General features: G+C 34.2%; 2 long non-coding RNA genes across 2 annotated transcripts; both read right to left on the reverse strand.

The window, feature by feature from the left end:
* Positions 1-416: 416 nt before the first annotated feature.
* LOC110447677 lies at positions 417-2,253 on the reverse strand. The gene is made up of 3 exons (XR_002462622.1): positions 2,180-2,253; positions 1,847-2,049; positions 417-1,472 (listed from the first exon to the last, which is right to left on the reverse strand). It is a non-coding gene; the product is annotated as an uncharacterized LOC110447677 (long non-coding RNA).
* A 2,565-nt stretch (positions 2,254-4,818) lies between these two features.
* Positions 4,819-9,208, reverse strand: LOC110447678. The gene is made up of 3 exons (XR_002462623.1): positions 9,015-9,208; positions 6,198-6,399; positions 4,819-5,942 (listed from the first exon to the last, which is right to left on the reverse strand). It is a non-coding gene; the product is annotated as an uncharacterized LOC110447678 (long non-coding RNA).
* Between the last annotated feature and the right edge of the window lie 793 nt (positions 9,209-10,001).

Below are 10,001 nucleotides of genomic sequence, written 5' to 3' on the forward strand. Positions count from 1 at the left end.
TTACACACGTTGCTAATTTAAACTTAATAAGACAAGATTATAAGACTCTTTCATATGTACCGGAGGTGGATAGAGAATTCCTCCCGAGGGGCTCATAAATTGGGGTAAAACCCGAGACTTTGCCGTGGGTTTTTACCCCAATTATGATCCCCGAATGAGGAATTCTCCATCCACCTACCGTTACATATGAAAGAGTATTTTTCTCTCATATCTACCATTAAAAAACAAATACTTCACCTATCAATGCCCACAGACGGTCGCTATCTTCCAGTTTTTTAAAATACTTTTTCCGTGGTTTAAAAACAAAAATAGTAGTAGAAGTNGTGTAACTATTGGCTTACCTTTTGTTATCTCTTTCCCTTCGATACGAGGTTCGGAATATCTTTTTATTTAAAAACAAAGCGCAGAAAATTAGGTTATATTATGTAATTTATTAACAATTTCTCTGTGAAAAGCAACAGAATATAACAATACAAAATTAAGCACCCGTCTCGCTCACTCAACACCTGAACACGAATCAACAGTAATTACTCGTCAATATGCTCACGATTTCCTTCATTTTACACAAATAATAACTCTCTCTCTCTCTCTCTCTCTCTCTCTCTCTCTGTCTCTCTCTCACTCTCGTCGTCATACAATGTATATTTCAAACGACTGTGTCACTTGTCTTCATTATAATTGATCACTCATCCTCTCAAATGTGCATATACAAATCAATATTTTCATGCATACAATTTTAAAAATCGGTAATTTAACCAGTTTATCAAAGAGAGATCAAAACATATGAAGTCCCTCAAGATAGTTTTCTAGTTAAAGATCTTGTATCAAAACATGTTTCCCAAATTTCGCACATAATCACTTGTAAGAAATGAAATTAATCTGACACGTCTAATAATCACAATTCACTCTCATAACTCATTTGACAGTTTAAGCAGAATTCCGCACATTCTATTGTCATCAACATTCCCCCCTCTTATTGCAGTTCAGTTCAGTGACCATCGAAGTTCCATTATAGTCTTTTCCGTTAGTGCATGGACATCGGTGTCCAAATTATCTCAAAAGGTCTGCACTAGATGGAAAACAAAAAATTAAAAACCTTTGTATCGTCCGGTTCACAGTATCATATCCTGTTTCCATTTGTATCAAAGTCCACGTACAATCCTACAGTATTGGAGCCGCTTACAAGCGGTTGAGGCAGCGCTATCAATCTGGTGCGGATTGCAGTAGAAAAATTGATCGATTGATTATGCACCTCGTTTTTTAGTTAAAAATACATTATCATCGTACAAATCATCAGAACATTTGGTCCTGTGATTGAAGATGTAAGTGTTTTTGAGATTCCCGTGTTGATTGTTCAGAGGTTTATCAGCCCTGGTTAATATGTTTCGTCGAGCGTGATCTTGTTCGCTTCACGTCCAGTTTGGTCTGGTGCTCAATGTTCCAGAATTGGTAACGCTTTAATATCGCGGAAACTGTAAATGCAGAAGACAGAATTGGAACCAGTGCTGAGGTTTTGTATTTTCATATAGATATTTCTGCTCCAAAGTGTGTGAAACGAAGATCGATATCTAACCGACTCAATGCAAAAATATAAAGTGTTCACTACTGGGTGTTAAGAAAATACTGTCGGATTGTTTTATCATTATCCAGACCAACAAGAGTGATAAATGTAAGTTGATAGAACTTGTTTCATAACTGTCGTTAAATAAATAAAGTTTCAATAAAAATAATTACAGAAAAACTCTCTGCCGAAAAAAAGTTTTAGTATGAAACAGTCAGAAAAATTATGTTTTTTTTATGTGCAAAATTTGTTTAAAATTAAAAAAAATGGATGATAAAAACTTACCTGTTGTCATTGCCGATGTTGATGCCGTGCTGATAATCGCCGCTGTGAGGAATATGACTATGGCATAGAAGAAACATATCGAAGTCAAAACCATGGCCTTGATTTCAAACCCCATCCTTGGCTCTACCCTTTGTAATCTTCTGGCAGCTGGAGACTCCATTTCTGTTCTGTAGCTTTGCGTATTCTGGTATAAAAAGTGAAATCTGAAAAAAATATTAAGGTTTAAGAAAAAATAGTAATAATGTTCATTATATATGGATAAACACTATCCCCTGTGTGAATTTCAATACTGGTATAAGCATATATTGGATTTGATTTGGTTATAATACCTACCCACACTGGTGAAAACCATGGAAGTGATTTCAGCTAGGGCCTGCACCAGTTTATATCATACCGGTAGGTAGTGACGTCACAGCAGCCAGGGACAAATTACAGGTGTATCAGGATTTTACAAGCATTTGCCATCTCTAAGTTCAGGTTCAAGGTGAGCATGCAACATATATAATGGGTGCTATAAATACATAATGAGATTTGTCCTATTTACATATCAATAAATATACCGAGCTAAAACGAGACGCTTAGGAATACACTTTAGCGTATCACATCCTGCTGTGTATCAGTTACTCCCTTGCTGACCATATCAATTTATTCTCGAACGACTTTTCGTGGTGTCAAGGGTGGTTCGATTATTGTTATTGACCCCTCAAACATCTCCGGCACAGTCTGTTTTAAACTATTTTAGGACTTTTCAACCCACCTATTCGGAAACGTTGAAAAGCATGCACATTTGATTTCTAAGTGTACACTTTGACATTTTTGTCGAACTATTTTGGCAAACATTTTAGAGTGACTCTTCCCACAGTATATCGTTCTAGAAGTGATTTCCCGCGCGTGAAGATGAGACGTCCAGATTTTACACAGTACATGTCGATTTCATAACAGTTAAGGCCATACGACGATGTGTAAAGATGTTGCTGAACTATTTCTATTAAATCATGTAGAAATGTTTAACGCTTACCATCTTTTCAGATTTCCAGATAACCCGTGTTTGTTTTTTCAAAATAATACAATTATCACTGCGATATGTCAATATCTAAACTTCGGCTACCATATACAAAAGTCGTCAATTATATGTGATCATTTCACATGTTTAAAGACTGATTAGTTTAGTAAAGACAGCTTAACACAAAATGTTCTTCTAGTATGTGTTACAAAAATTACAAATTTACAATTAAAATTTTGTTTGTATGGATTCGAAATTATGAATAAGAAACAAAAAATACAAAAATTCTGTAAACATTGAAAGCTTTCTTAAAACATGTTTTGAGTATTTGGTCAAACGACTTGTTAATACAATAATAATCTTCGATGCACACCGGCTTACGCTGGTCCAATACGGTCTAAAGAAGGATTAACGTTTGTGATGTTTTTTTTTTTTTTTTTTTTTTTTTTTTTTTTTTTCAGCAGTATTCAGAAAAAACTCCAACTTATCACTGCGCCTCTGATATAAATCTTTATCAGACATCATTTATATTTAAGTACGCATTTGAATATGCATTAAGCTATCGCCAGCAACAGTTAATTTTCAAGATAAAATGCACATTTTATATAAAATCTTTTAGACTTTATATTTAATCAAATTTAACATCATTTTTACTCTAGGACATCTATAGATCATGCCATAGGCTCTTTCTGTTTTTTTCTGAAATATTGCATTGACCTGACCGCTGAGGATATACGCCTTGGGAGTCGCATGCCTTTATTTAAACGTATCGGTATTTAATCTCTTCACCCTACTGACTATGCTGCTTAAAACCCAATCAAATTGAAAATCAAATAAATATGTAAATCTCATGCAAAGGTAGGCCAGTTTTCGGAGATAAGATACCAACAAAGCGGTCATCACCATCGTAAGATCTTCAGAATTGCATGCAAGTTTTATGTTTGCTGTTCCTTCCTCATATCTCATAATTAACACTCATGTCCACAATAAATGCATTATGTGGTAATTTTCATCAAAATTCCATACTGTTGTTTTTGACATTTATCTTTACAAACGATTGCCGCTTGTCCAGTTCACTAGAAAAGATATGTAAATAAGAAAATAACCAGAAAGGGGGTTTATGTATGGCGGCCATCTCATTCTTCTGATCTAGATACGTAGCTGCCTATACGCTGGTACGCAGGTGAAACCACAGAACTTTCAAACAAAACAAAAACCACTGCTTGCTACATCACCTTGTCCCCCCCCNACCCGCTACTAACTTAATCCACAAGGGCTAGCTACGCCGCTGTTCTGAGTAAACTCAAATGAAATGTAAACCTAGGGAACAGTATAGCGCTCCATATTGCATTTGAGAAAGATCAGACATGTGTTATTTACTTCTGCAAGTACTGTGAGAAACAAAAAACTTCAGTTGTCAAATGCAACATCTGTAACTGCCATTGCGATCAATCTGGAAATAAAGCATGCGCAAGACGAGCAAAAATATAAAAATTTCAGGACAATCCATCCGATTTATAAAGATAACTGTCAAATATCTAGATGACCATCAGTTAATCGTTTTGCTCATACACGACTAAGGACCAATGGGAACGTGTAGTGTTTATTCGGAAATAGTCAGGAAACACCTGATTTCAACAGCTTACCATCTGGACATGTGGAAAACGGAAGGCGGACTACATGCACTATCTTAATATTGGCTTCTTGTCGGGAAACTATTTTTGTCCACCATGCCACTCTTTAAAGCGAAGCATGCGGAAGGTAAATGTTATTCCGTTCGAGAGGATCGTAGAGGAACGGAATTACAAGTCTAATTTCAATTAGATTGGTCAAAAAGATACAAGTAAGCAACCTTAGCAAATTATAAATGGAAGTCGGATTGCAGCGGAGAAATAATATTCTCTTGTCTACAGCAGAAGATTTATATGGATACTTGCAAGGTTTGTGAAGTAAAACGTAAACAATGAGATAGTGTTTTGTAATTTATTAACAACATTTCTCTGTGAAAAGCAACAGATTATAACAATAATACAAAAAAATAAACATTCGTCACACTCATTCTGCACACCCAAACACAAATTAACTCTAGTTGATATACTTGTGATTTCTTTTCATTCTTCAATCAACATTGACATTGGTATGTGATTTCTGATTATCTACATATATACATGCATGTATTAATGAAAGACAATGAACATTTCAAACTAAATCTCTCTCAATATCTCTCTATATGAAAACGCCAGAAAGTTAGACAATGACGTCTTGTTGAACAGAAACGATTTTGAAAATAAATATTTTTCTATTGTTGTAGTCTGTACACACTTTCAAATTCACGACAAAAAAACTAACATTTTAATATAACAAATTTTGTTTGTTTATCAAGAGAGATCAAAACATATACAGTCTCTCAAGATATTCTTTAAAATGTTAAGTATCTCATATCAATATAAATTTCCCAACTTACATTCATGATCACTTATATTCAATGGCGTACACCTGACACTCATCACATCCACAATTCATTCTTAGTTTAATTGACATTTGATTAAAACAGAACATCTCACATCCAATGGCTGTCAATAATGTGTTCGTCCGCACTGCTGTTCGGGGTCGAACGTATTTCGTAGTAGACTTTCGCACGTGCATGGCCGTGCATGGTCCAAATTCTTTCGGAAAGTCTTTGTTTGTAACATTACATTGAAAACGAAAAGTTACAACCCCCGTTGTCGTCCGATTACAATCCATTACATTCTTTCTATTGATAGTCCGTATACAGTTCCGCAGTATCTGGGCCACGTTGCAATTTATTGAGGCAGCGCAATCGCTACGGCGCGGATTGCAATAGGAAAATCGGTCAATTCATTATGCACATCATTTTAGAATGGCATATTGCATCATCATCGCCCAAATTATCCAAATAATTAGGTCAACTGTTTGACGATGTAAGTAGTTTTGAGATTCCCTTGTTGTTTGGGTCAGTGATGTATCAGCCCTGGTAAATGTGCTTTGTCGAGCGTGCTCTTGTCGGCTTCATGTCCAGTGTGGTCTGGTGGTCAATACTCCAGAACTGATAGCGCTTCAATGTCAAGGAAGCTGAAGATACAGAAAACAATATTGGAGTTATTATCTATGAACAACATAATTAAACGTAGATTCCATCGTTATTTCTTGCTATTATATGTCTTTTTATCATATTAGTTCAGATCCAAAAGCTGTGAAGCAAAAATAACAAAGTGAACTTCGTTATTTACATGTAGAAAAAAAGCTTGTTTCGTTCTCAAGGTAAATAATATTTAATATTCAAAACGTAAGAAATATTATTTAATATACAAATTGTTGTAAACCTACCTGATGACATGGTCGATGCTACTGCCTTGCTTATGCATGCCGCTGTCAAGAATATGACAATGGCATAGATGAAGCACGCTGACGTCAGAACAATGGTCTTCAGTTCGAAACCCACCTTGGGCTCAACCTTCTCAAATCGTCTAGCTGCTGAGGACTCCATTTTCTTTAGGAGATATGTGTATTATGACGTAAGTAAAGCAATCTGAAAAATACAAACATTTCATAATATAAGTTTAACTCATTTTAAATAAACTAGTATGCTATTGAATGACAGAGAACTGATGGCTTTATTTATTCTAATAGGCGCATATAGAGAATAGGTGTTCGTGTGAGTACCTACCTTCACTGCTGAAAAATACCATGACACTGATTGCAGGATAGGGAATGTTCAAGTTTGTATTACAGGTAAGAAGTGACGTCACTATTACTAGGTACAAACTTCACGTATACCGGAAGTTTCTAAAATTCAAGTTCAAGGTACACATGCGTCATATGTATGTCAGGCGTACTACAGAATGAGGTTTGTCCTGTGCACGTCCATGTAAAGAAATGCAATCCCTTCTCTTTAAATACATATGTATTAGCATTGCATTAAATGTGTCGCTAATACTATTTTGTTTAAAATTTGCTTTTAAATTTAACACCCCGAAAGTTATCTTATAAAAATAAATACACGTATAATTCGCATTCTGGTACATTCGATAAACTCTTAATACTAATTAATTTCATTTAAAACAATTATTCTTTTATTATAAGACTCACATGTATACCTACAGTAAAAATTAATACAAAAATACAATGATTATAACAATTGTAATCATTAAAGCTATAAATTGATATACGTTGACTAATTATTGATTTGAATCATTTGAAAATTGTATTACTATTTAATTTCATTTAGATAAATTATTCATTTATTTATTAAAATCACATGTATGTATACCTACAGTTTTTTCAAAATGAGAACAAAAATAATTAGCTAAAATAATTGTTATCATGAAAGCTTTACATTGATATGCGTTGATTAATTATTGATTTGAATCATTTGAACATTTTTTAATACTAATTAATTTCATTTAACTAAATTATTCATTTATTTATTAAAAGCACATGTATACCTACAGTAATTTCAAAATTAGTACAAAAATGATAAGCTAAAATAATTGTTATCATGAAAGCTATAAATTGATATGCGTCGGTTAATTATTGTTTTGAGTAATCTTAATTGACTTTAAACTGATAAATTCACTTAAGCTTTTCTCACTCACCGGGTAAAAAGTAATGTAATGAAATTATAATCCTTTAGAGGCAGTATATGCGAGTAGTCAGTTATAGAATCTGTCAGGTAGCAGTACCTCTGCAGAAAACACCTGGCTTTATATACACATCAGTAGCTAAGATTACTAATCAATTCATAATGATTAAGTTATACAGTCACCTGATCACGCTAGTCAAAACTACCTTTACCTTCCAGCGCGTGTATATATATAGACATGCGCATGGCCTGTCCTTATCGGGAAGCTTAATGGGTCGTTAACATACCTCAACATTTATATTTATGTATTCGTGTATTTATCTTGAGACAGTAGTTTATCATGAATCCATGTACAGGTTGTATTTTTATAAGTTAAACATTTTAATTCCTCAACATGTTTGAAAATAAGCAGACTAAACAATTACGTTAAGTGAACGTCAAGCTAACTATGCTTTGATCAACATGCCTAGGGCCCGTTAGGTTCTATACTGAAAAAAAGTCAAGGTCAGTCGACAGGTAATAAAAGCACGTGATTAGCAGCATGGGTTACGGTCTGGCTATTGTTTGTATATCTACTTTAGCTTTAAAGGTGATTTAATTTGGCACGGGCATATTCGTTCATAACTAATTTAAGAACAATGTATTTCTCTGTGCATTTGTAAAAGTAAAAAGCAAGAAAACGCATCGATCGATACCTCAAAATAAATATTTGTAAAATAGACGATTAATTTTCCATGATGATCATTTCGCATCCATTTATTAAAAGAATTATTCAAGCATAAGTCTGTCCATGTAAACGTCAACGATTGTGATATGACATATAGTTATGATAAGTTAAATGCAGGTATAACGTGCTTTCCTCGGCCTACTATATATATGATCTTTCAAAACTGATAAATGAAATATTACCAGGTAAGTATTACCATGCTAAACACATACATGTACCTGATTATGCATGATTGATTTTTTCTATGGAAATCGTATATATATATCTTATTTTAAGGAAAGGAATAAATGTGATGGTATATCGGTCACATTCATTTTCCGAATTGGACGGGGGAGGGGAGGTGTCCTACCATGTGTTTTGAGTTTTGATCATCAATAAACTTGTAAAGACCATGATTTTGTACCAACCCATCTTTCACAATTCAAAATAAATCATGCATATTGACATAATAAGGTTCAGAATAACAGATGCAACGAGTACGCCATCGTCTAAAAGGTGGCTGATGAAATCCTGCTCGTGTCCTACCATGCATGTATTTTGAGTTTTGATCATCAATAAACTTGTAAAGACCATGATTTTGTACCAACCCATCTTTCACAATATAAAATAGATCATGCATAGTGACAAAATACATAGGAAGGTTCAGAATAACAGATGAAACGAGTACACCATCGTCTATAAGGTGGCTGATGAAATCCTTCTCGTGCTCGATACAATGAGTCAATGTAATTAAATTGTTACCCGTAAACACGTTCAATTCATGGTATCGATCCACAGACCATACAACTTCGGAAAAGTTGCTCCATTATAACAAAAATTAAAACGCAAAACTCACCATGAATATATGCTGCCGACCCGGAGACAGTTTTCGTACTAATGAGCATAAACTCTGGTTGTTTTGATGTGTACATGCACGCTCCAAAATGTACAGTACATGATGTGATCATGTGTTCGCCATGTGCCTTTGTATACATTTCCATTAGTAACCTTTGACCCCGTTACGGTCAGCTAGACAGGTTGTACACAGGAGAGGATCACGCATGGAAAGCATGACCAAGGTTTACTGTGCACATAATACTGATATAGGTGCCCGCCGGTAATCAGTGTTACGGCCAGTTATGTAACACTACAGGCTTAGACCGACCACGGCACTGTACAGTGTAGATTGGTTTAATTGCCCCAATCTTTTGTCCGGCCAGAATAAGATCGGATTTTAAGAAAACAACTTTATCATTAGATCGATATAAACACTAATTATGTAGCTAGCCTATCTTCAAACTGTTTTATTTATCTCAACACCTTTGAATTTATGTTCAGGGTAGAACTACAAGATCATCATCTACCAATGTGTTTTACTTGCCATGTCATAAGACAAACATTTTTAGAAAATCTTTTAGATATCATGGACCCCTTACATGGAATCTTTTACCAAATCAATATATAAGAAATTGTACTTCATTTTTAGAATATAAGAGATCTGCAAAGCAATTTTACTTGAAATTATTTATGATTTCATTCCTTATCCTGTATCCGAAATGTAAGATGAGCTTCATGCTCAATATGTTATCAAGAATAAATAAATCCTGTATTATTATATTATACAATGGTATACAGAGATATATACATGTAGATACAAATAGTATAATATAGAAATGGAGTTGTACTGTAGTTACATATAATAAATACTTTCGTGCATGGGAACAGACAGAATTAATCTGAGAGAAATAAAAAGTTAATCTTTTCATACTGAAAAGTAGAGTGGTTTTATACGCCTCTGTTTTCTAAGCATTATACACAGGTTTTGGTTTGCTTTCACATTGAA

Source organism: Mizuhopecten yessoensis, unplaced genomic scaffold, assembly GCF_002113885.1.
Source record: "Mizuhopecten yessoensis strain PY_sf001 unplaced genomic scaffold, ASM211388v2 scaffold3575, whole genome shotgun sequence".
Taxonomy (NCBI): Eukaryota; Metazoa; Mollusca; class Bivalvia; order Pectinida; family Pectinidae; genus Mizuhopecten; species Mizuhopecten yessoensis.